Below are 27,621 nucleotides of genomic sequence, written 5' to 3'. Positions count from 1 at the left end.
GGACCCGTGAGCCATGGCCGCTGAGCCTGCGCGTCCGGAGCCTGTGCTCCGCAATGGGAGAGGCCACAACAGTGAGAGGCCCACGTACCGCAAAAACAAAAAAAAAGGTATACATAAATTGATATGAATCATATCGCTTAGATAAAGAAGTCACTTTGGGCCTGGTCTCATGGTTTCTGCTCTGGTCTTGCTCTTGCTTAGTATGAATACCTGCACCTTCCTTAGCTCAATCTTTCTCTATCACCTTATTTTATCTTGAAAAAAGATAAAACCCTTAGGTTAAATCTTCCAAATCTGAGTTTTCCAATGAGTGATATGCAAACCACCAGTGGCTAAGGAATAGTTCCAGGTGCAACACTAAACAAAAGTTTTCAATCTAAAACTGGCAAATGGCAAAACTGCTGACATTTGTACCTGAATAAGTGAAGTTCTGAAAACTACATGACCCATTGCTTTGACCATGTGCTTCTGGGATGCTTATTCCACAAACCCAATTTAGCCGTGCAGATAAAAAAAATAACTCAGGGTCTACTTTTTTGTAAAGCCTAAGTAAATTACTAACCAAACCCACAAACATGGCTATATTACAACAATATTCTAATTAACTAATTGGCCAAAGCAGCTCTTAACATTATAATGCTTAAGACAAAAAAAGAGTAAAAACGTCTGTGCATTCTCTCCTTGGTATACAACTGCCCACAGTAGAAAGAAGCATAAACTTTCAAATCAAGACTGCCCTAGACTCAAATTATAACACTAACTAATTATAAGACTTTCTGCAAATTACTACACTTTTTCAAGCCTTAGTTGCCTCACTTATAAAGTAAGGATAACAATCTGTATCTTTTGCCAAACACTTCACATTTCTGAGCCTTGGTTCAGAATGAAGATAATAATACATACAACCCTTCCAGCATTGTCGTAAGGATTAAGCAGGAATTTATATAAATGGATTATCACAATGAATTGTATATAACAGGCACTTAATAAAATAGTTGCCCTCTGTTTTTCCCTTTCTCGTTGCTCTCCTTTGTAAATGCATGGAGTATAATGCCACACAGTCTTATTAACCCTACCCAACACCCACATCCCCGAAAAAACCCACATGCACTTACTTAACCTCATTTTATCCCTTAGACAATCTTAAAGCCCACATTCATCATAAAGTTACCACTGACTTTGATGTTACAGGTATTTCAGTATTAATAAGAAAAAAATTCTATATACCGGGAAAAGAAAAATTGTAGTCTTTTCAGAAAACAAAACAAAAAGCAGACTATGAATCTGGGAGTACCCAGTGGATCTATAATCCTGGTCAGAAATCATAATACAGAAAGTTAAAACTTAGGAATTCAATTTTGAATGTAAATGACAAAAACAATTCCCCTAAAGCTGCAATAAAGTGAATACAATGAGAAGTGGCAAATTCCTTCTAACCTTACCCTATGTTCTAAAGATACTTATTCTCATGTAAATGGACCAAATGAAAACATAACCCCAGTCTCTATACCCTCAAAACTTTGTTATGACTTTTTTCTAGGGGGGAGAAGAAGAAAACATAGGACTGAAAAATCCCTGAAAAGGGAGATATTTCTTTAAAACACACACACACACTCACTCTCACACTCTCTCTCTCTGTCTCTCTCACTCCAATTCCTGAGTTGGAAATCTATTTTTAAGTATTTCCATTTTTAAATGTAGACATATTTAAATTTTTCTTTCTGCATCTCACTCTTCTAAAGCAATAAATTCTTGGTAAAGAGTTATTACTAATGGCTTTGAGTATGACAATGGCTTTATCTTTAAGATGCCTAGGGTTTGCTTCAAAGTAATATGGGGGAGAGGGGAACAGATATGGGTATAGATGAAAAAAGACTGGACAAGAAAACAATTTTGAAGCTGGGTGATGAGTATATGAGGATTCACTGAACTAATCTGTCTTCATCTGCATGTTTTAGGTTTTTCCACAATTAAAAGTTATTTTAAGAAAGTAATAAATTTTAGCCACAGTTCTATAGAATGCTTTGTCTTGCTGTGTTGAAATTTTTCAAATAATTACATTCACCTAGTAAAAGTTTAGGTTTTTAAACATTCAGCACTATATTTTTGCATTTAACGTAAGTGTAATTTTAATATTTTTTTCTAGCTAGAGTAGTAAAATCCTGTGATGCTCTGATTCTTGTTTGCTGATGGCAGCTAATATCATATGTGATATTAAAATCTAATCAAAGGGGCTTCCCTGGTGGCGCAGTGGTTGAGAGTCTGCCTGCTGATGCAGGCGATACGGGTTCGTGCCCTGGTCTGGGAGGATCCCACATGCCACGGAGCAGCTGGGCCCGTGAGCCATGGCCGCTGGGCCTGCGCGTCCGGAGCCTGTGCTCTGCAACGTGAGAGGCCACAACAGTAAGAGGCCCGCATACCGCAAAAAAAAAAAAAAAAAAAAAAAAAAAAAAAATCTAATCAAAAAGACATCCAAAATATTCAGAAACCCTCATACACTGATAAGCAGAAATGGAAAATGGTATAGTCATTTTGGAAAACAGTTTGCCAACCTCTTTAAATGTTAAATATAAATCTACTATATGACCCAACAATTCTACTCCAAGGTATCAGTGGAAGAGAAATGAAAATGTCTACACCAAGACTTGTACACAAATTTCACAACAGCATTGGTCACAACAGCCAAAAAGTGGAAACAACCAAAATGACTGTCAACTGGTGAATGGATAAACAAAATGGAAAGAATACTCAACAATAAAAAGGCAAGTACTGAAATGTGCTATAATATGGATCATCCTTCAAAACCACTTAAATGTAAAAAGCCAAACACAGAAGACCACATATTTTAAGATTCCACTTATATGAATTATCCAAAAAGGGCAAATTTATAGATACAGAAAATAATTAGTAGTTTCCTACTAGGGACTGAAATTTCATTAGGGATGAAAATGGGAAGTGACTACAAATGGTTATGGAGTTTCTTTTGGGGGTGACAGAAATCTTCTAATCTAACCTGTCCATTGACAGATAAATGGATAAAGAAGATGTGGCACATATAAAATGGAATATTACTCAGCCATAAAAAGAAACGAAATTGAGTTATTTGTAGTGAGGTGGATGGACCTAGAGTCTGCCATACACAGAGAAGTCAGAAAGAGAGAAACAAATACCGTATGCTAACACATATACATGGAACCTACCAAAAAAAAAAAAGAAGGAGGAGGTTCCGAAGAACCTAGTGGCAGGACAGGAATAAGGACGCAGGCATAGAGAATGGACGTGAGGACATGGGGAGGGGGAAGGGTAAGCTGGGACGAAGTGAGAGAGTGGCATGGACTTATATACACTACCAACTGTAAAACAGACAGCTAGTGGGAAGCAGCCGCATAGCACAGGGAGATCAGCTCAGTGCTTTGTGACCACTTAGAGGGGTGGGATAGGGAGGGTAGGAGGGAGACGCAAGAGGGAGGGGATATGGGGACATATGTATATGTATAGCTGATTCACTTTGTTATAAAGCAGAAACTAACACACCATTGTAAAGCAATTATACTCCAATAAAGATGTTTTAAAAAAAAAGAAATATTCAAAATTAGACTGTGGTGATGGTTGCACAGCTTTGTAAATTAACTAAAAATCACTGAATTATATACTTAAAAACAAGAGTATTTTATGTTATGTAAATTATACCTCAATATAACTGTAAAGGAGAAGGGAAAAGACGGGAAGGAGGAGCAGGGGGACTACAGTGCCTCTGAGATGATGAATGAATGGAAAGATTGATCTTTAAGAAGTAACCTGACCAAAATCTTAGCTAAATAGATGTCAGAGCCAATACTGAAATCCAGGCTTGACTACAAAATCCTTATTCTTCCTACATCCAGAAGTAAGGGGGCACTAGAAGCAACGTATGTCTTACTCAACTTTGCAAGGAAAGATTAAATCCACTAGTGAAGCAGTAAATGGGACACACAGAAAAAGGCTCCTTTAAAACTGAGGTAAAGTCACCGTGAGAATTAAATTAGAGAATCAAACATCAAGAGATAAATCATCTGTAGAATGAAAAAGTAAATACACAAAATACAAACAAGGTGACATGGGAATCAGGACCTAGCTCTTGTCCATAACTATATGAAAGCTGAAACCAAATTAACTGAAGAGTGAAGAGTGTTGAAACAAATTAAATCTCGCAGTTTGTCTCCAACACTGTCTCTGGATAGTGTTCTGACCCGGATCTGCTGTAGTTCAGACATATATATCAGGCTATCACAGCTCAATAATACTGACAACTAAGATGATCCAACTCACTTTGGGTTAATTCCAGGTTTACTGGTCAATCTTCAGATTATAATCTGTGTCTGATATAGGTCTTCCGACAGGAGGAAAACGAAATGACTGATGAGCATGGACAGTCCATTTCATTTGAAAATTACATTTCTCAATGTGTATCAATAACCTGACACCCTGATTCATACCTCAGACTTCACCTGAAACCTAAATCACTCCTACATTTAAATAATAAATTGAACTTCTAAACATATCAATTCTGAGAACCAGAGTCTGCTACATAGTTCATCAGTTCCTGCCACACTTAAGAACTGACTCATCAGGCAGTCAGCCTTCCCTAGAGACACTCTTCTGCCCTGCTGCATGCCTCTGAAAACTGCAATTTGTATTTTGTTTGTTTTACAAACTAGATGAATGCTGCTCAAATCTGCCAACATACAAAATGTCCCCCCCAAAAGACAACTGCTTATATTCATATTTCATAGTTTATAGAGCACTATTACAGTAGCCCATTTACTAATCCAGCACCCTCTGAGATGACCAGGACATACATGCTTATTCCCAATACTAGTGAGTCCATGAGTTAAAAAGTTATTCACAAAAAAACATGCTGCTAATAAACAGACTAACCTGGATTAGAATCCAGGTCTCCAGTCTCCAAATCCAGTTGTTCCTTCCTCTTTAGACACTGCAAGTGTCCAGAACGCCAACCCAATAAAACCAAGAAAACCTGTGCTTCTACCAGAAAAATCAATGATTATTTTCTGCAGTCTTAAAAAGTCAGAAATCCTTTAATAAATAAGATACGTAATCTTACAGAGATCAAGATAAACTATAGTAGAGAGAAATGCTCAAATTTGAATAAAGGAATGAAATTTATAAACAAAGGCTTATAAACAAGGACTTCCCTGATGATGCAGTGGTTAAGAATCTGCCTGCCAATGCAGGGGACATGGGTTCGAGCCCTGGTCCAGGAAGATCTCACATGCCGTGGAGCAACTAAGCCCATGTGCCACAACTACTAAGCCTGCACTCTAGAGCCCACGAGCCACAACTACTGAGCCCATGTGCCACAACCACGGAAGCCTGTGCACCAAGAGCCCATGCTCTGCAGAAAGAGAAGCCACTGCAATGAGAAGTACGCATAGCGCAACGAGAAGTAGCCCCCACTCGCTACAACTAGAGAAAGCCCGCGTGCAGCAATGAAGACCCAATGCAGCCAAAAATAAATAAATTAAAGACTTATAAACAATATTGAAGCAAGTACTGACAGAAACAGTTCCATTTGGAACCAAATGAAGAATTTTAATTTTATATGTTAATAAAAACAAGGAAGTGCCTTCTATTAAAATCTTGTTAGAAAACCTAATGCTCTTTTTGTATTTTTTTTTTTTTAGAAGATGTTGGGGGTAGGAGTTTATTAATTTATTTTATTTATTTTTTCTGTGTTGGGTCTTCGTTTCTGTGCGAGGGCTTCCTCCAGTTGTGGCAAGCGGGGGCCACTCTTCATCGCAGTGCGCATGGCCTCTTTTGTTGCAGAGCACAGGCTCCAGACGCGCAGGCTCAGTAGTTGTGGCTCACGGGCCTAGTTGCTCCGCAGCATGTGGGATCCTCCCAGACCGGGGCTTGAACCTGTGTCTCCCACACTAGCAGGCAGACTCTCAACCACTGCGTCACCAGGGAAGCCCTCTTTTTGTATTCTTTACCAAAAGAAATGAAATCACTTATAGATAGACGGGGGTGAAGTTAATTATTTGGTTCCATTACAAAAGAGGTACTGAGAAGTATACTATGACCCAGCAATTCCACTCTAGGTATATGTATCCAAAGAAATAAGGGCATATGTTCACCAAGAGACTTGTACAAGATTGTTCACAGTAGCTTTATCATAACAGCCCCAAACTGAAAAGAACCCAATTGTCCATGCACAAAAAAAAAAGGATATACGTTTTGGTATATTCATAGAGAGAATACTACATAGCAATAAAAAAGGAACTGTGGGTACATGCCACAATACGGATGAACCCCACAAACATCACGTTGAGCAAAAGAAGCCAAAGTACAAGTAACTGATGGCTACAAAAGCTGGAATAGGTTGGGGGAGGGGAGGGAGAAATAACTGAGAAGAGAACCTTTTGGGGGTGCTAGAAATGTTTTAGATCTTGATCTGGGAGGTGGTTACATGGTAAAAATTCATCAAACTTACAAGCAGTGTACTTTATGTATTAACATGTTATATGGCAATTTTAAAAGCTGGCATATTTATTTGGAACCTTTAACACAAAACAGAAGAATGTCTTTTAATCTTAAATTTCAAAACATAAGACTACTCCAAGAATGTAAGTATAACTGGAAAAGTGATTTTATACTAAAATTAGCCCACAGTAGATTCAACCAAAATTATTACAGATATGTATTTCAAATTTTGTTCTAAAATTTCTTAGTTTGTTGTATGCCTTCAAGGGTTGGGCATAGCAAATGTCAGAGTAATCTCTATCCTAGCCTCGTTTCAATCATTTCAACATCTTCCAAAAATAAAATAGTAATTAAATCCAAGTTTATCAATGAATAGATAAGGTCGTCTACTGAGAAAGAGAGGGTAAGTGGTTAAGGGGGCTACAGGAGAGTAGAAATTTTTAAATAACTGCTATGAGAAATGAAAAAGAACTAACTAGGAAAAAAGAAGAATTACTGGGTAATGTTGAGGGTCCAATTAAGATTGGTGAGCATGGATATTTAGTGGCTCCAGTCTGCAAAGTTAAGGTTTTCTCCAGATGTGCTCAGCAGGTCAGAGCCAGGTACACAGAAATGAAAAAGATTAACTGATCTGTGGCTGAGTATGGGTTAGACAGATGCAATGAAGAGACAAAAGTGCAAAGCAGCTCAGCATATTCCAAAAGTTACATAAGGTTCCAAGCTACTTAAGAAAATTAAGGCAGGAAGGGGACAAAAGAGGTGTCAAAGGACTAGAAGGCTCTGTAAGATTGAAAAGAAACTGTCAATGTCTATGTTCAAAAAGAAATCAAAAAATTGAACAACATATGCAGAAATTCATGAATAGGTCTTTTACAGCAAAGTACCATTTTTTCTTATTAGTTTAGAAAATGGAATGCTCCTGCCTAACAATTCAAATTTCCTTTTTTAGAGGAACTAGAAAGGTTCCAAATGGAAAAGGTCAAATGCTTAAAGTATTATAATTGCAAATTTATATGTTCCTCAACATTTCTATGTAAATCCAAAGATTTTTTTTCCAATGATATTTTGATTTAACTAAGGAAGTTTCCAAATTTCTTAGTGAATCAATGAACCTTTACCAAAAATCTTACTGTAAGCAAATCGCTCACCCCATACATCAGTATACCACCCTTTAATAGTGTGTGTTTATCTGTTTAAAGTGAGGTCATATGACAAAAGAATTATTTTCTATTTCCAAGCTCTGTCTAGCTTGACCTTAAAGTAAAACTGGTCAGTAACAATATGTAATGAGTGAATGGAGTAACAAAGTCAACAGGAAAAAGGTGGCTGAAAAGATTTAGGAACAAACAGCATAGTAAAGGCATTAATCTCAGCAAAGAATGATGTTTTCAGCACATCTGAAGCTGTAATGAAATAATCTCTAATAAAAAGGTTTAAAGTATAACAATCAAGCTTAGTGTATGATATGAATCTAAATTATTTAACTTGGTTGAATTTAAGTATCATTTATTGAGTGTCTATTATTTTGCCCAGCAATGTGCTTGCTCTGCTGCTATGGAACATGTTCCTAACCTGAAGACACTTCATAGTATAGAAAAGAAACCCACATGTGAATTATCACAGTTTATCACAATACAAACAGTATTTAATTAAGTGCCAAACAAGTAAGATAAAGTCATAGTAGGGTATTTGCAACTTAACCAATATGGTTATTAGCTGGGGGTTGGGGGGGAATCACTATCACACCTCACAGGAATACCTGATGTTTCTGAGATGCCTGGCTACGGTTTGGACTAAAGATCCACAGCTGTTTTCGTGGTGGTAGTAAGAGATTTGGTTTTTGCATGTCAAAGAAACATTACTAACATACATATGCACACATCATTTATACACACAGGAACTTTGTTTTGGTTAATAAACTTTCAGTATCTGTTTTCGGTGATGGTTACTGTTCTCTTAATATGATGCAGCAAAACTTAGCAAACTGTTTTCCAAAGCTCATGTAAGTTAAACTAGAAATTACAGTGCAATGTGAAAAGAACGGCAGCTAGGTTCTCTAGCCAAAATTAAGACGTATTTGCCTATACCTCTAACTCTGTAAAACTGTGCTGCTAGTACTGGCATACAGCCTCAAAACACACAAACACATGGAGTTTCCTTGCTTTAATTTCATCACTTAGCTTCTACAATATTGCCTAAGAACTATTTACTTGTCACCCTCTGTATCCATTCTTTCAACAAATTCTACCACTGTCTAAACAGCTCGTTGCAAATGCAAATTCTCACCTGCCAGTGATCTTTAAAAGGTGAGCTTCCATACACAGAAACCATTTATACTATTAACACTAGGACCATCAGTAGTGCTATCAATCCATTTCAACCCATATCATACGTTTAATGGGCTGGTATGGGATGCTTCTCACCATCTACTGTATTTTACCCACTCTAATATACACATTTTCCCCCATTTCTGAGGTAAAGATGCATCTCACAATCTATCGCATTTTATAATTGTGCTGGACAGTAATTAAAGTTAGCTGTCATTGTTCATACATAACCTTGTCATAAACTGTGTTATCTGCATTGTTAGTTTCACGCATGTTGAGTTTACCTTTAAAATGTCTTGACACTGAAAAGTTACTGTGTACAAAGGTACAAAAATTGAGATCAGCAAATCAAATTTCATTATTGCTAGTAATAATCCCAATTCCATGTTTTCTCGCAAAGCAACGATAAAGTGATTTATGGGATATGAGAACAGCCACAAGTAGATGAAGCTGTATTATGCTTTGTTACTGAGATACATGCCAAAGGATAGCCTATCACATGCCAAGCAATGCAAATGAAGACAGAAGAAACTGTCAAGTCTCTGGGGATAAAAGATTTCAAAACAATGAGTGGCTGGTATGACCAATTATAGACTGCACAGGCATACAGCATGTTCCTTCTTATTGTACATAAAATAGTGCTGTGTCGTATCTTAACGGCAACTCAGGTTCCATGAAATTAAGATTTTAAAAATTAGAACCCTTCATTCTTGCTCTTTGCCATCTTAGGATGGCACCACCATTCACTCAGTTATTAAAGTTAGAAACCTGGAGATCATTCTTGACTTGTCATTTCCAAAACACATAAAGGATCACACTTCTCATTATTACCTCTATGGCAACCATAGCCCAGGCACCATCACCTGAACACTGCAACGACCCAACCCTCCCCTCTTCCATTCCACCCCCAGCAGAATCCAACATTCACACCTCAGCTAGAGGTGTCGCAACCTTGGCACCTTTGACATTTTGGGCCAAAAATACTTTGCTGGAGGGAGCCTGTCCTGTACTACTGCAGAATATTTAGCCATATTCCTGATCTCTACCCATTAATGCCAGTAGCATACACCATCACCCCCAGCTGTGGCAAATGAAAATGTCTGCAGATTGCCAAATGTCCCCTTGGAAGCAAAATATAACCCACAGATGAGAATCACCGAGCTAGAGGGATGTTTTTTAAACATTTCTCTGCTTAAAACTCTCCAATGGTTTCTCATTTTACTTATAATAAAATCCGTGCTCCTTAGAGCCTTGCTCACCCAAACGTATCCTATGTAATCCAGATTCTGCCCTACCCCTCTAACCTCAGGTGAAGCCACTATATTCTTCCTGCATTATGCTCCCTCCATAACGACCTTTCAGTCCCTAAAATACCACAGCCATTTCTGCTATAGAGATTTTGCCTTTGCTCTTCCTTGTGCCTGAACCATTCTTGCCAGGTTATGTGCAAGCTCAGCTTAAATTTAACATCCTCGAAGATGCCTTTCCTGACTCTGTTTATGCATCTCACCATTACCCATCACAGTACCTCACTTATTCCCTTTACAGCTTTTAACACAGTGTACAGTTATTTTGTTTACCTGATTATTGACTGTCTCTCACATGAGGACAAATACCTTGTCTACCTTATTTCGAGCATCTAGGCAAAATGAAACGAACAAATTTATTAACTCGAGAACCTTAAGTACTAGATAAGTTGGTATCAATAACTTCAACTCCACCCCCCTCTCATTTCCCACCTATATTTATGATCATTCCCTTGAAGTGGAGGGAGGAGAGTGGAGGGGAGAGGAAGAGACTAACAAAGCCCTCATCCATAAAGTATCTTTGTCATCATCATGTTCCCTGAAGCACTGGGAGCAGATTAAATGACATATGTAATGAATCTAAAGCACTTGGATGGGTGTGATAAACAACCTGTATTCAGTAACCGATAGCTTTGTATGAAAAGCACCAAGCACAACACCTGTAACTGAAAAATGACAGTTCTCTTGCCCCTTTTAATATCACTCTACCACCAGCTTGCCCTGAATACAGTAAGAATGTAATTTTGTACCTAGGAGATACCTCTCCCCTTCCAGGCCTCCAGGAACATAACATACCATACTAGGTGTAACACAGGTTAGTCATTCATATATGTATGTTGACTGAGGAAAGCAAAATATCTGTTAACCAAAGCCAAGTTATCATAAAAAGACTTCAGAATTATACTTCAATTAGCTTCAGTAAACAAAATAACCATATGAATATTCAATTTCTGAACCCAGCTTTAAATTAAATTCAGGAAAAATATAAATTACTGTTTAACAATATCAGTGTTGGTTACTAAAAATACCTATACGTCTAATACAAATACAAGTCTACTTATAGAAAACTGCACAACTTTTACTTAATAATTAGAAGAAAATGATTTATCTTAAATTCCTTTTTAATATACTGTTTCTGACAGCATTCTGTATATGCATTTGGGGCGGGGGGGTCCTGAGGAAAGTGGTAAAGCAATATATTATAAAGGAAACATAAAGGCAGCCAGACTGCCAGGGTCTGAATCCCAGTTCTGCTAATTACTAGCTATGTGAACTCTGGAAAATCACTTAACTTCTCCATGCCTCAGTTTCCTCATCTGTAAACTAAGACTTAACAATACTACCCACCTCATGGGGTTGTTGTAAGGATCACCTAAGTTAATGTATGTAAAATGCTTAAACAGTGCCTAGTATATAGGAAATACTGTTAACTATTAATGTTACCAATACTGTTAACTATTAATGTTATTGTTATTTTATTTCTTTGCATCATTATGGTTAACAGCTGCCATACTGGATAGCACATATACAAAACATTTCCATCACTGCAGAAAGTTCTATTAAACAGCACTGTAACAGACTACAGGATAGTTAGAATGCCTGATGAGATAATGCTTATCTTCTCTAATTTTTTAAGAAGTGCTTAGGAAAAAAGCACTCTAAACCCAAAGTAGTTTTTAATCTAATAACTTTGACAGGTAACAAAGAACTTGGGTTTTGGTCTATTTAACAAGTCAAATAAAAGAGAAGTGGTGAAGGAAAGAGAGACTTTTTTAAGGATCTCTATTCGACAAGATAACAAAACAAATGAATTTTTTATTTCCTGTCTACCTTACCCTACTAAACACTCTCTGCAAAGGCTACCATACTTAGAAAAGGAATTTGTTATTAATTATATTCAAATATAATTATCAACATATCAAAAAAACTTGTGATACAGTATTGTATGTGCTTCTTTAACACAGTAAATAAAAGATCTAGAGGTGGGTCTAACAGCCCAATTTTAAAGCACTGATTAGGATAAAAAATATTTTGAGATATCTGTATCTGCAGATACAGATCTGCAACATCTGTAATTTAATATGAAAATATTTCTGATTTCTATTGGTAACAAAGCTACAGCATTGCTCATACAACGGTGATTTATTGCCTACATTCAAAGTTGAAGAAAATGCTAAATCTTACTTAGAGGTTAGGGAAAATGAAAATATTATTTTCCCATCTAAGTTTATGAACTCCAGGTTTTAAAAAAAAGTTGCTTAAGAGATTAGACTTCAGAGTTATAAAAACCTGGACTCAAACCCACCGCTTCCTAGCTAGGTAATATTGGGAAAAGGTACTTTACCTCCTCTGTGAAATGTGAGTAATACCTATATAAGATAGCTGTGTTTATTATCATGCTACTCAACATAGTATTTGCCACATTCTCAATAAACCTGTGTACTATTAAAATCAGTAACCAAGTTCTGACAGTTATGTACTTCAGAACCCTCTGTGCATCAGAAAATCAGAGATTTGATGTCAGTTGGTCTCGGGTAGATCACACCCATTCTTTGGTATATTTTTAAAGCTCCCAGGTGATTCTAATGTGCAGCCACTAGCCTAAGGACAAAGTTCAAACTCTAGTTTGGCACACTAGGCACTCTGGTCACTGCTTACAGCTCTAAATTTTAATCACTCCTCTATAGGTAACCCCAAGCTCTTCACACACACTCAAATAATGCTTCCTCAAGAAGTGGGCTAGAGTAGTGGCTCTCAAACTTCAGCCTGCATTAGAATCACTGTTAAAACACAAATTGCTGGTCTCTACCTCAAGAATTTCTGATTCAATTGGACTGGGGTGAGGACCAAGAACTTGTATTTCTAACAAGTTCTCAGGTAATGTTAATACTGCTGATGCAGGGAGCACAAGTTAAGAACCACTGGGTTCTAGACTACATCACTACATTGTCCCTGTATATTCACCTGGAATGCCATTCCCATCTCCATCATCCCATTCTTGCTTGGCTAACTTTCACTTTTCTTTCAAAACTTATATAAGAATTTTCCTTCAGGAAGCATTTGCTCACTTCAACAAACCACCTCAAGGCATTTATTACCTACTATAAAACTTATCTGCCAAAAAAACCACACTACAGAATATTCTTAATGGTATACTAACGCACAGGTTAAATATCTACTACCATATACAGGCTGTTTTGCAAGAATTGGGGGAAAAGGCCTCCTTTGGGCAGGCGAATTAGAAAATGCTGAAAAAGCAAATGGACAGTTGGTCAAGCAGAATGAAACCTGGATTTCAGCCCCCACCTAGCCCCTTGGCCGTGGCACCTTTATGCAGAGCACCACCAATTCCTAACCAGTCGTGGCAGCCCTGGCACAGCCTACCACTAAAACACAAAGGAAGAGCCCTTAGATCAATCCTGGACTTGAGAAAGGGAGAGACGATGGGAGGAAGGGGCAATAAGGCTGTCTGGAAAGGATTTTTGGAGAAGGTTGTATCACACCTAAGTTCTGAGTCTTGAATCGCCTTCTCTCTACATCAGGAAGACAAGAACTGTGCTTTAATGTTTTTATACCCACAGTGTATGGCTCACTGTAGATGTTCTATAAATGTTTGAATGACTCACAATGACTAAAATTATATGAAGACACTTGCTAATCTATCTCTTTCTCACCAAATAAAGAAGCAAACACACACCCATAGCTGGAACCAAAAGCCATAAATACTATCTAAATATTAACGTATTTGGCCTGTACACTAATCAGCTAGGGGAAAGCATGAATTATTCTAATAACCTGTTGGAAGATGAGACAAAAGGGCCTGCTGATAACACACTTAGGTTTTTCAAAACTAAAGTCTTTAAAATCAAAAACTTTGCATTACCTGATTCAGAACTGATTTCCTGATTATTTCAACATGGACTAAAAAATTTACAGGAATCTTGGAAACTAATTTTACAACAAAGAAATTGAGGCTCAGAGAAGTAGTGACTCAAAGGCACACAGCTAGTTAGTGGTAAAGCTGTAATTAAAACTCAAGTCACTGGCCCTATACTAGTTTTCTCTCTCCTATATCACACTCCCTTTGCATTTATAAAATAAAATATTAAAAATCCAAAACTTTTTTTTAAACTCAGATTAACCCAGGTTTTGTTCTCTCTACCCCATTTTTATGAGAGGAAAAGCAACCATCTAACCATCTTACTTTGTCTAGGAACTTAAAGAGGTAACTTTCAAGATTATGTTTTGCTTTTGGTAAATATTCATTCCTAAGTCTCTTTGTTTGCAAAATTATACATGCAAAGCTAATATTCATAAATAAAAATCCTGATACAGTCTTCAAATTTTCTCAATTACCAAGGAAGCATTACAATGGATTTCCAAGATACAGTACTTTCTAAAGAAAGAGCCTGATTTTTAAAATACGTTTAACAATAAGCAGAAAACTCTGGCTATAACTCTCACCTCTCTATTAACCTGAGTACCTCATCCTCTGACCTCTCTCATTAATGGTTTATTAAACTAGCTTTATGTGCTAATAAGAACCAATTAATTAAAATTCTTTGTTTCTGGAAAGTAATCTTATGACTTATCTGGATTATAATTTTATTCACCTTTTAAATTTAAGATGAATGTCTTTTGGATTTATATACAATGCAACATAGTCTAAGAGTTAAGAGTTAACTTTTTAACTGACACAGCAATCCACGAGACATGCTTGGTTTTTTTTCTTTTTTTCTTTTTTTTTTTTTTTGCGGTACACGGGCCTCTCACCGTTGTGGCCTCTCCCGTTGCGGAGCACAGGCTCCGGACGCGCAGGCTCAGCGTCCATGGCTCACGGGCCCAGCCTCTCCGCGGCACGAGGGATCTTCCCGGACCGGGGCACGAACCTGCGTCCCCTGCATCGGCAGGCAGACTCTCAACCACTGTGCCACCAGGGAAGCCCGAGACATGCTTTTATTACTTCCAATTATACAGGTGAGAAAACTGAGATTTAGAGAGGTTAAAGAATTTGCCCAAGTTTACATGCCTAGAAAGGAGATGAGTTAGAATTTGACATAGGCTGTGTAACTCAGGTGTCAGGAACTCTCTTGGACAATATATAATGGCTTTCTTAGCCTTTAATCATGTGATAATGCTTCGTTCATCTGTGAACATACAAACATTTTAACTATCCCTAACAGTAGAAGGTAAGTAAGGCATTTTCTTCCTGAAAGTTAATTTAGGCTTTAAAAATAAAGCAGAACACAGCTTAAGACATTCTTTAGCTTTTGTATCTTGCATTCTGTCCTAAGCATTTCTGCGCGTATGCTACCTTGTACTATCTCTACTAGAGAACAGAGAAAGCCTACCTCTCAGTACTCTAAATGAGATAAGAAAAAATAATAACATGATATAATAGAATCGACAGACCTTTAGAATAACAGAGGGAATAAGGGACCTCAAAAGAGACAATCAGGTCATGTTCATGCTTGACTATGTATAAAACTTTTTTTCTGCCTAAGATTGAGGAGACAAGCAGTGGTGTCTCAAACCTCTACCTTTAAACCAACTCAACAATTATGAAGAGAAATCTTGTCAAAGAGCCTAAAAAGGTAATACTTAAGTATTGTTATCTCAATTAGAAAATAAAAGGACTGCCCTGAAAAACTCTTCCAACTCTTCCTGACCCATTAAAAATAATCTATCATTTGGGGGGACCTGACAAGGAGAAGGGCTTGTCCTCTTACCTCTGCACTTTATGCTTCCAAAGTATCCTGAACCTAACGCCCTCACAACATTTCAGGGTAGTATCCTTATTTGTTTTGTTGCTTAGGGGTTTGGTTTCGGTCTTTAATCTCTCCCCATAAAACAGAAGCTGTTTAAAAGCAAAGTCTATGTATTTAACAACTTTGTATACTCACTACTAGTCACGGAGTAAGCACTCATATTAATATTTGCTGAAAAAATTTTAACTGGATTCCCATCACAGAGATAAAACAACTGAGGCCTCTAGAAATTAAGTGTTCTACTCAAGACCTCATGACTGTTATATGATAGAAAAAGAAAACCAAATCTCTGTAAAATAAACTTCAAAAGATTACAAAAAGCATAAATAAGGCTGAGATAAAAATGCCCTTTTAACAGATTTAGAGTGTGGGTTCTGAAAGTAAGTCTGGATTTAAATCCTGGCTCTCTCATTTATTAGTTGTCTGGCCTTGCAACAATCAGTCTACAAAATACTGTGCCTTATGAACACCACCACTTACCAAATCTTACGGTGCCAACAGTAAATGCAATAATGCATTTGCAGTAAATGAAAATACAAAGACAGTGATAACTGTTGGCCGAAGTTATCAGGAAAGATTTTACACAGATTCTACAGCTCAGTGTTTGTTTTTTCTGTTTTTCCTTTCTTTGTGAGCTATATCAATTATACAGCATAATACATAAAATCTAGATAACAGTTTAAAGAATTATCAAGTGAACACTCCATGTAACTACTACTAACATCAAGAAATAGAATACTCCAAAAACTTCTCTACAATGTGTCCCTCCCTCATCACAAACTTGAGAGGTTTAAGCAAATCTAATAAACTTAATTTAGTTAATTTAAGATTAAATAAGTTTAATCTAACCTGTAAAACAGCAGCAACATAATAATAACAATTTCCTCACAGGGTTAGTGTAAAATATTTACTGGTATACAGTAAACACTCAATGAGTGTTTCTTACACACACATTATACCCCAGAACAAAGACATGGGGTGGGGGGGGCGGGGAATATAACTATGTAATCAAATTGGTGAGAGCATAAAACCTACACAGACAAGTACAGCACAGAGACAGAGCTGGAAAGCTAGGTTGGGGCCATGTAAGAAATAAAAGAAAAATCTAAGCTAATAACATAGAGGAAATTGAGAAAATTCACTGGGCAGTTTTGAAAGACAATTCTCCATGGGTCTCTTGTTTTTCTGCCTGTCTGGAAAACAGAGGCACCAACTGCCTTTGATCCAATCTTTTCAAGTATATTTGTAGAATCTTGGAAAAAAGAAATAGCATCTCCCTCAGAGAAAAGGAGAGGTATGCTTACAACCCATTATAAAGATTCCAGTTTCTCTAAGCTTGGGATTGCCCTCCTCTAACACAACCCAATGCATGTGCGAGTGTCACATCTTCACCCTACCGTGTACAAACTGGGGCTCCAAGATCTGACACTAATAACTGTGGCTACTGCTCTTGCTGTAATGCACTGTTCTTCATCTCTGACCAAGGAGTCTCATGACTCCATTAAACTGTAGCAGGTTAACTTAGCCTGCAAGTAGGGTAAAATCTCAGAACTTTCACAGTTCTTGACAGGCATTAGCACATAATCAATGTTTATTATAACTGATAGATTCCACTTCCACACTGTCAGAAAGGATAAAAAATGCAAAACCCAACTATATGCTGCCTTCAAGAGGCACATTGTAAATATAAAGGAAAAAGGAGTTTTAAGTAAATGGATGGAAGAAAATACATTACAGAAACAGTAAGCTCAAGAAAGTTGGAGTGGCTATATTAATATCAGAAAAAGCAGATTTTAAGACAAAGACTATTACCAGGGATAAAGAGGGACATTTCATAAAGCCCAATTCATCAGAAAGACCTAATAATCATAAATTGTATGTGCCTAATAACAGAGCTTCAAAATACATAAGGCAAAAATTAACAGAATTAAGGGAGAAACAGATAATTCCACAGTCATAGTTGGATATTTTAACATCCCTCTCAGCCACTGAATAGAACTAGACTAAAAAAAACAAAACAAATAAAACAAAACCCGAGACATAAATGATTTGAAAAATGCTACCAAAGCACTTTAATCTAATTGATATTTACAGAATAGTACACCCAACAACTGCAGAATATTCTTTCAAGTGTGAAAGGTACATTTACCAACATAAACCATATGATGAACCATAAAACAAGGTTCAGTACATTTAAAAAGATTAAAATCATACAGAATATATCTCAAGACCTCAAAATAAAATTAAGTTGGAAATCAATAACAAGATATCTAAAATAATCCCGAATACATGAAAATTAAACAACACGCTTTTAAATAATCCGTGGGTCAACAAAGAAATCACAAAGCAATCAGAAGCTATTTCAAACTAAAAGATAATAAAAATATCAAAATCTGTGGGATGTTGCAGTGCTTGGAGGAAAATCTATAGCTTTGAATGCTTACATTAGAAAACAAGAAATGTCTGAAATCTATGACCACTTTAAGAAGCTAGAAAAAGAAAAGCAAAATACATGGGGGAAAGAAAATTATAAAGAACAGAAACAAATGAGAGAGAAAAGACAAATGGAGAAAATTAGCAATGTTATTTTTGAAAAGAGATACAAATAGATAAACCAAGAATTAGACTGGCCAAGAAAAAAAGAAAGAACACATTAACAACACCAGAAATTAAGGAGATATCACTACAAATCCTACAAGCAGTCAAAGGATAACAAGGGAATCATATAAACAACTAATGTCAACAAATTCCTTTAAAAATACAACAAAACTAACATAAGATGAAACAAAATCTGAATAACTCTATGTCTAGTAAAAAATTGAATTTGAATTTACCAAAAGTCTTCCCACACACACAAAAAAAATTTAAGTTCAAATGGTATCACTGATGAATTCTATCAAACAGTCAAGGAATATTGCACAGTCTTTCAGTCAGTAGAGGGAACACTTCCCCGGCTTATCTTATGAGGCCATCATAATCCTAATACTGAAACCTGAAAAAAAAATTACAACCAAAGAAAACTACAAAATAATATCCCTGATGAAGAAATATCCTCAAGCCCTAACAAAATATTAAACATAAAAAGGATAATACACTGTGATCAAGTGAGGTTATCCTAGGCATCAACATTTGAAAACCACCACTGGTGTTTGAAAACCTGTGGTAGAATGATGAGCACTTTGTTGCTAAATTTGGCTACTGCAAATATTTTTGTTCACCTACCCCAACATACAAGAATATCTCTCATCAGAAATATAAAGATGTAAGTATAATTGCTAGGTTTATGGTACATGTATTCTTCAACTTACTACAAGTCATTTTCTTTTGCAAAATGACTATGTCCCTCCAAAAGTGGGAGTCTAATTTCCCCACATTCTCATTAACACTTGATATTATCAGAATTTTTAATGTTTGCCAATCTGATAGAAGTGAAATGATTTCTTCTTATGGTTCTACTTTGCACTCTCCCAATTACCAATGAGATTATAATTCGGCTGTGGGTTGCTGTAAGTCATGATACCACATAGGTGAGTTGCAACCAGCATTCTTAATTTAAACAAAAGAAAAAATTTAAAAATCAGCATGTACCACATAAAGGTTAGACATTATTTCCATGGTTTGTGTGTTTGTACTGGGTCACAACATAAAATGTTTTTGTAACTTTGAGCTTCTAGCAAGTTAAAAGCCATCTCTAGAGCTGTTTAATTACAGCAAAACTCCTTAGAGAAATTTGGGCAACTAACTGGTACATCATTTAGGCCCACAGTACTAAGGATGTATCTTATAAAGAAGGCAGGATTGAGATGTCCTTTAAGCACTAACTGGCTTAAAGAATTAGAAGAGGGAGAAGAAACCTGAAAGAAGAAATAAGGAGTGAAACAAAAAGGATTCTATAAAACAAACTGGTCTATGACCTACTTAAAGCTCACTTAAAAAGAATCACATTTGTCAATAAGACAAGGTTTCTCTCAGCACTAAAACATAGGAAGTTGGGATCCCATCCTCTTGACTACCAAAATGACAGAAAACTGATCCTTCCTTCTCTGTAGACACATCCTAATTCCCACCTCAAGAATCATCTCTTTCTTGGGCTTATGCAAGAGCATCCTCTTAGGTCTCTGCTTCCTACCTTTCCCTACAGAGCGTCACAGTACCAAGAATCATCTAAATTCTAGAGATTCATATTTTAATTCAGCTAACAAAGATTTTCCAAGCGCTTACTATATCACCTCTCTATTAAGAAATTAAGCTGTACCTCCCGAACAATTTTAACTCCTGGTTATAGTCTCTAAATCTTGTTATTCTTAACTAAAACTGTCCTAATTGCCTCCTCTTGAAGGTGTTTTGCTTCTTGGACTGTTAAATCTCCCGCATACCATGACCAATTTCTGCTACCCTCTTTGTCCACCAATAATATCCCTACTCTATTTTAAATAACTATTCTTTTTCATAATCCCTTCTTCAAAAGTTGCTGGACCAATCACACCACAGCAAATGTCTGGTGTAATGAGTTTATGAATCTACCTGTCACTTAATAAGAGTGTGATCTTAGGCATTTAAATTTCTTAACTTCCCTGAGATTCAATCTCATCCCTAAAATGAGAAACAATAAGTATCAAGCAGTAACGAGATTTACATAATCTCTATTGCCTTTTTTCTTTTTACTTAACTTTATAACTTTTATTTTTAATTTCCTCTAAATGCAATAAAATGCTTTTATAGAGGGACGCACTTCAACTGAGGTACCATGAAATACAAAACGGAAAAAGCATGAAGACAAAACCAGTATGAGTAAACTCACCAGGTGGGGTTACACTGCTCTGCCTATGTGCTCTTCTTGTACATCCAGATTCTAAAGAAGCAACTGTAAAGATACTTCTTTCCCCATGGCAAGCAAAATTCTAACAACCCACAATGACCCACACCCTAGTATATAACCCTCCCCTTGAGTGTGGGAGAGACTTGTAAATATAATGGAACATCACTCCTGTGATTGTTACATGGCAAATAGATTTTTGCATATGTATTTAAGTTCCCTAATCAGTTGAGTTCACCAAAAAGGAGATCTTCCTGAGTGGGTCTGACCAAATCAGATCAGCTTTAAAAAGGGGTCTTAAAAGGGAGTCCAAAGGACAGAGACAGAGGAAGCCAGAGCAACTGACTTCTGCTTGCCTGGATGAAAGCAAACAGCCATGATGTGAAATGCCTACGTGAACATGTGGTAAGGAACTGAGAAAGGTCCTTGGCCAACAGCTAGAAAGAAGATGGCAACATCAGTCATACAGCCACAAGGAAATTCTGCCAACAAGTAGTGAGCATGGAAGAAGGTCATGAGCCTCAGATGAGAACTGCAGCCACAGCTAACACCTTGATTTTAGCCTGGTGAGATGATGAAAAGAGAGCCCAAAGTACCCAGATTTCTCACCTACAGAAACTGTGAGCTAATAAATGGGTGTTGTTTAAGCTAGTAAATTTGTGGTACTTCGCTATACATAAAAAGAAAACTAATACACTCCATCAACATAGGACAAAGCAGAAAAGGATAAAAAGGGGGAAGAGACATCTTTTTCTCCAGAGTGCACTGTACCTCCTCACAGCACTGATTATGAAGATATACAGATCCAGAATCAAGCAAAAAGATTAAAACTATAAAATTACATAAATTTTTACAGTTTTAATAATTAAGAAGGGCTTTTCCACACACAGCTTGTTATACAACTACCATATAATTTATTACCTTCATTTTAGTGATGAGGAAAGAAAGGCTGGAAGAGTGACACCCCAAAGATCACAAACCTAGGGTATGTTTAAAGTAACTTCAGTCCAGGGCTCTCTTCTCCCCTACCACAGCCCCCTTAAGGCTTTAAAAGAGTCATTCAAATCAACAGTACCTGCATACTGTCTTCAGGGGAAGCATTCCTAGTAACATAACAATTTCCCGTATTTCAAATCTATTTAAATACCCCTTGGCTTTGTCAGAATGTCAAAACTAAAGTGGATACTGAAAAATTTCCAATCAAAAGTAGTTTGGTTGTAAAAATGGCCATGGGTAGACCATTTGAAAAAACAATGTACATTTTGAAATGTAATGAAAAAACTTTAGCAAAACGCTTGTCGGTTTTCTAGTACTTTATTTAGATAGCAAACAAATTGTGTTATAACTATTCTCAAAAATCCAAAGCAAGTAAACAACCTTTCCAAATCTTTCACTGTTTCCCCCCTTGGGCAAATTTGTTTAGCCTGAACATTTCGTACGTTACAAATATGAGAACGTGGTACAATATATCATACAATACACAGGTTGTTTTTATTTTCACTGTTATATGTATTTTCCTAAGTGCTTCACCATCAGAATTTGTAATTTTCTTAATAAGATACAGGAAAATCTAAAAGGTGTAGTCAAATTCCACGTAAGTTACAAATCACACAACTTTCTTCATGCCTAGTCAAATACTTTCATAAACACTATGTTTGCTAAGAGATGCAAAATAAAGTCCTTTCTAGTCACAACCACGAGAAGGAATAAACTATATATTCATCATCTTAACATCGACTTTAACAGCAAATAATTCGCTGTCGTCACATACAAACAGCATCGTTTTGAGTCTATAAGCGTCCAAAACCATCCCATGATTTATACGCCCGGGACACGATTCTCTGCAATGTGAAGAAAATCGATAACATTTCAAATGTTGGTGGAAGGGGTGACGTGACAATCCTAAAACCTGAAAATTTCTTAGTCCCTACAGCACACAAGAAGCACCCCGTTTGGACTCTCCAATCGAGGCCCAGGTCCAACTCCAGGCACTCCAGTTTCCCAGCTCTTCACCACCACCACCACCCCGAGAAAGGAGGGAAAACAACTTTTATTGGCCTCGTCTCCTGGGGGGCTAGCAAACTAGCGGGGCAGTGCTCCAGCCTGGACACGTTTCACAAGGAGGCCTCCGTCGGGGGCGGGGAGGGCAGATAGCGGGAAAGCCCGGCTTCGACGTCCCCTCTGCCCCAAGCGCCAGCCCCCCGCTCCACCCCACCGAGAAGAGGCCTGGGCCGGCCGCCACGCCGAGCGACCCCCCGGCCCCTCCGCCGAGGCGAGCTTGTTGTCATGTGACGCCGCCACCGCCGCTAAAACACCGCAGAAACGCAGGGCGGCGGGCGGCATTCGCACCAGCCCGCCTCGGCCCGGCCCCGCCGGGCGCGGGCGAGTCCCGAGAGTCCAGGCGGGGGGGGGGCCGGGGGTGGGGGCGGAGGGCGGGCTTGGCGGCGGGCCCGAGCGCGCCACAAAGGCTTCCGCGCCCGTCGCCGTAGTGCCTGAACGGGCGGGGGCACAATTTTCGGGGCCCGCGAGAGGGGTGCGGAGCGACCAGGGCTCCGGGGCGCCCGCCGCACCCACAGTCGTTCCCCCCGGCTCCCGGACGGCCGGCGACCGCCGCGCCCCGCACAGGCCCGCGCGGCCTCCCTCCCCCGCGCGGGGCCCGCGCCCGGCCCGCCCGCTCCCCGCTCGCGCTCTCTCGCTCTCTCCCGGCCTCCATCTTGGATCGGCGCTTCCAGCCCCCGCGCCGCTGCCGCCGCATTCCCCCTCTTTCCCGCCCCCCGCTGCCGTCGCCGCCGCCCGCACTCACCTCAGCTGCCCATCCGGGCGCAGCCGGCCGTCGACCTAGTTTCCCCCCAAAAGTCTCCGGTGTGTTATTCCCGATGTGGGGGGGTTGTTACGGGGTGGTCGCCGGGGGTTCGGGAGCGGGGGCCGCGCCTTCAACGGAGCTGCAATCCTAACCCGCCATCTGGTGGCATTTTCCACACGCCAATGGCGCCGCTGCAGACTTGGGTCCGGACCGCCCTCTGCTGGCCGCCGTGCTTACTGCCTCGCTGACGGGACGGACCTGCCCGGAAAGGGGAGGGAGCTGAGGCGCGAGCTGGCGGCCGCGGCGGGGACGCGCGCAAACGCTTTCCTGTGGGGATTACGCGCACGCGCGCCAGCGGGGCGGGAAACGTGGCCGCTGCGTGGCGGCCCGGCCCCCGCACGGAGCGCTGGCCCAGCTCAGCCAATCGCGAGCGGCGGATACCTCTCCGTGAGGGCCCTGTGGACTGTTCGTGGCCGCCCGAGGCGGGCGGAAGGATGGCCGCGGCGGCGCTTGCGCGCCCCGCTAGCTGAGCTGCTGCCCGCCATTTTTGGAGCTTTTCCGAGACCTGGGAGGGAAACCCGCCCCCGGCCCCTCCACCGAGGCCCCTCCCCGGGTCGCGGGACTGGCGCTTCCCCGCAGCCCCGCCCGGCTCCTGCTACCCCCATCCCCCGCCCGGAACGAGCTCTGCGGAAACGCGAGGGGGTGGCGGCACGAAACTCTGCTCCCGCCTCTCTTGGGTTTGATGAGGGCCTCAGAGTTTAGCATTGTACTAGCGATTTATTGTTGACTGTTGACGAGCCGCTTCCCCCGGCGCCGGTGTAAAGGTTTAGAGAACTGTTTGGGACCTCCCTCGCCGCCGATCTAGACCCAACACTGCTCGCCGCAGGCCGATTGGCGTCGTCCCTGCCTCTGTAAAGCAGATCCTCTCCGTGGTGCCGGCTTTGCATAAGGCGGCAGCATTGGCTAGTTAGTGAGTAAAGAATGTAGGTAGACTGGGAAAATATAGCCTCTGCTTTGGAATCAGATTTCACCCTCCACAGCCTAGGACTACTGTCAGTAGCTGTGACATGGACGTGAAAATCCTAGCCTTTTAGCTGCCAAAAGGGAAAGTTGATTAACGTGAGATCATGACCAAAATATGCCGCTGAATGTCGCCTTTCCCTACTCTCCACCCGCCTCTCTGTGGCCGTGGCTTCTACATTTCACCCACTCACAACTTTCAATACAAAAGTGAATTCTTAGTCTCCCAGGTCATCAGCCCCATTTATGACTAAATCTCTGTTACTATACCCAGCTCTATTTCTGTCTTGCCTTAGAATCGCTCAACTCTTTTTTAATAGTCTTAACGGCCAGCCTCCAGTAGATTACCCGTATTTCTGATTTCTCTCCTAAGGGTCACAGGTGTGTGGGTTTTCACTGGAGGAAGTCACAATTCTACCTGCTTGGTATGAATTTGTGACTGCACTCCCACTTACAATTTTTTTCGCTCATCTTTGGTTGACTTCCTATCGTATTCTCCCCAAGGACTATTGAAGCTTTCCTTGTTAAGGTGCCAGTCCCAATCCATACTAATAGATAAAATCATCTAGTTTCCAGGGATAAAAGCTATGGAATTCCAATTCCGGTTTGATATTCTCTCCGTATTAAAATATTTGTAACCACACCCTGTTCATGACCTCTCAAATTCTCACCAAATTAACCCATTCTCCCCTTCTCTCCAAAGCTAGTCTTTCTTCCTGGACTACGTATGCCGTCCCTTCCCATTTCCACCTTCCACCACTTTCCTAGGTGGTTATATCTTCAACATCTTGCCATTGGCTTCTGTTTTTCAGCAGTTTCCATGGTCATTTTTAAAATTTCAGTACTACTACTCCCTCCAGTTACAATACTATCAACCTTCTTTTCACTGTAACATTTCTCAAAAGAAGCAGTCTCCCACCTTCATTACCACCTTATTCCTTAGCTTTTATCAATCTAACCGATAACAACAAACTGAATTTACACTTTCAGGTCACAACCATTTTCTCATCCTCTTTTTCTTGGCACACCCAATCCTACACCCTCCTTGAAACCCTATTTCCCCCTTTTTTAAGACAATTCCTGGGATCTACAACCTACCTGGTTTCCTGGTCTTCTGATTCCTTGGCTAGCGCCTCCTCTTTTGTCCAATCCATAGTTCAACTCCTAGCTCTCTGTTCTCCTCTACTATCCTTTCTCTTCAAAAGTCTCTTTATATTACTATCTGTTCCTGATTGCCTCTTAACTAACATTCCTCATATTCAGCTTTCTTGCCCAAAATTCAGCTCCAGCCCAAAATTCAACATTTAAGGTAATGCATCTTTCTTATTCAAGTTTCCTGATTTCTCTTAATAGCATTGTAATTTCAGATACATTCAAGCTTTAGCTATTTGGTAAGATAAAGTAATAGGTCCTATAACAAGTTAACTTTGTTGCAGAATCACACATTTCCCAGGAGCCTCTGCTTTCATGAAATTCTTAATCAAGATTCCAAAGTTCTTGGCAAAGATTTTCAAACACCACAGTTTTCATTAACAGCTTCAAGTCAGAGGTATGAACAAAATGTCAGAAAGAATACCTGGAACTAGTGTAGGTAGGTGCTAAGGGTTCTTAAGTATTATTTGGGATAGAGAATAAAGTATCAATAGAACAAACATTTGCTTAGTCCAAGTTTTTTAGTGCCCTTTGGAATTTCTACCTCATTGTTCGTTTCAAATTATCTGAAATGAGACCGGGCCCACTTTGAAGATTCAGGTTGATAGGTTAGATGTCTAAAGAAGCACATGCTGAGGGCTTCCTCCCTGGTGGCGCAGTGGTTGAGAGTCCGCCTGCCGATGCAGGGGACATGGGTTCGTTCCGCTGATCCGGAAAGGTCCTACAGGCTGCGGAGCAGCTGAGCCCGTAAGCCATGGCAGCTGGACCTGCGCGTCTGGAGCCTGTGCTCCGCAACGGGAGAGGCCACAGCAGTGGGAAGCCCGCGTACCAGAAAAAAAAAAAAGCACATGCCCATTAAGCTTTTATTTCAACTCAATCTTTTAGCCAACCTGGTCCAAAAATATAATATTAAATTTAATATTATAAACTTAAAATTGCATTTACAGAATTACACATTAATGTAAATGTAATATAAATGCTTTACAGACTAAATGGCTAACATTTATTAACCAATAACGTGAAGATCTTTGCCTTATAACATAAAAAGCTAGTTTGTGACTATTTAGATGGCAGAACTCCTTTTAAAATTTGGCTGAATTTATGTCTTTTTCCCTTCTGGATAATTTTAGCATGAAGAAGATTTCAAAGTTATTCCATTGACCTTAGAGCCCTGCTTAAAGTAAAAGATGATCAGCCAACTTGTTTCATGACAATAATGATGGCATTCCTTTCACAGAACCTTTTTTTTTTTTAATGACTTTATTTTTTTAGAGCAGTTTTAGGTTCACAACAAAATTGAGAGGAAGGAACCAAGATTTCCCATATACCCTCTACCTACACCCATTATAGCCTCCTCCGCTGTAATCAGCATCACTCACCAAAATGATACAGTTGTTACTGAGGAAGAACCTATATTAACACATCATAATCACCCAAAGTCCATAGGTGATTCCTTAGGGCTCACTCTTAGTATTGTACATTCTATGGGTTTGAACAAATGTATAATGACATACATCCATCATTATAATATCATAATAGTTTTTTCATTGCCCTAAAAATCCTCTGTGCTCTGTGTATTCTTCCCTCCTCCTCCCTCATCCCTGGCAACCACTGATTTTTTTACTTGTCATATGGTAGGTAGGCTTTTCAGACTGGCTTCTCTCACTTAGTAATATGCATTTAAGCCTCTTCCATGTCTTTTCATGGCTTGATGGCTCATTTCTTTATAGTGAATAATAATGCATTGTCCAGATGTACCACAGTTTATTTACCCATTCACCTACTGAGGGACATGTTGGTTGCTTCCAAGTTTGGGCAATTATAAATAAAGCTGCTATAAACATTCCTATACATGTTTTTGTGCAGACATAAGTTTTCAACCCCTTTGAGTAAATATCAAGGAGTGTGATTGCTGGATCATATGGTAAGAATATCTTTAGTTTTC

The 27,621-nt window shown here is 39.3% G+C and overlaps 1 protein-coding gene across 2 annotated transcripts in view; it reads right to left on the bottom strand.

The window, feature by feature from the left end:
• The window catches only part of STAG1 (STAG1 cohesin complex component), a 441,577-nt gene extending 417,794 nt beyond the window's left edge, over positions 1-23,783 (bottom strand). For both annotated transcript variants that reach the window (XM_089910049.1, XM_022582560.3), the window contains exon 1: positions 23,505-23,783. The gene's annotated coding sequence lies outside the window, so the exon portion shown is untranslated. The remainder of the gene's footprint in view (positions 1-23,504) is intronic.
• Positions 23,784-27,621: the final 3,838 nt, after the last annotated feature.

This window comes from Delphinapterus leucas, chromosome 4 (genome assembly GCF_059928025.1).
Source record: "Delphinapterus leucas isolate spDelLeu-1000000601 "Yukka" chromosome 4, BTC_Dleu_Yukka2, whole genome shotgun sequence".
In the NCBI taxonomy this organism is placed as follows: domain Eukaryota; kingdom Metazoa; phylum Chordata; class Mammalia; order Artiodactyla; family Monodontidae; genus Delphinapterus; species Delphinapterus leucas.
Note: the sequence above shows the minus strand (reverse complement) of the source record. Positions and strands in the feature narration are given on the sequence as shown.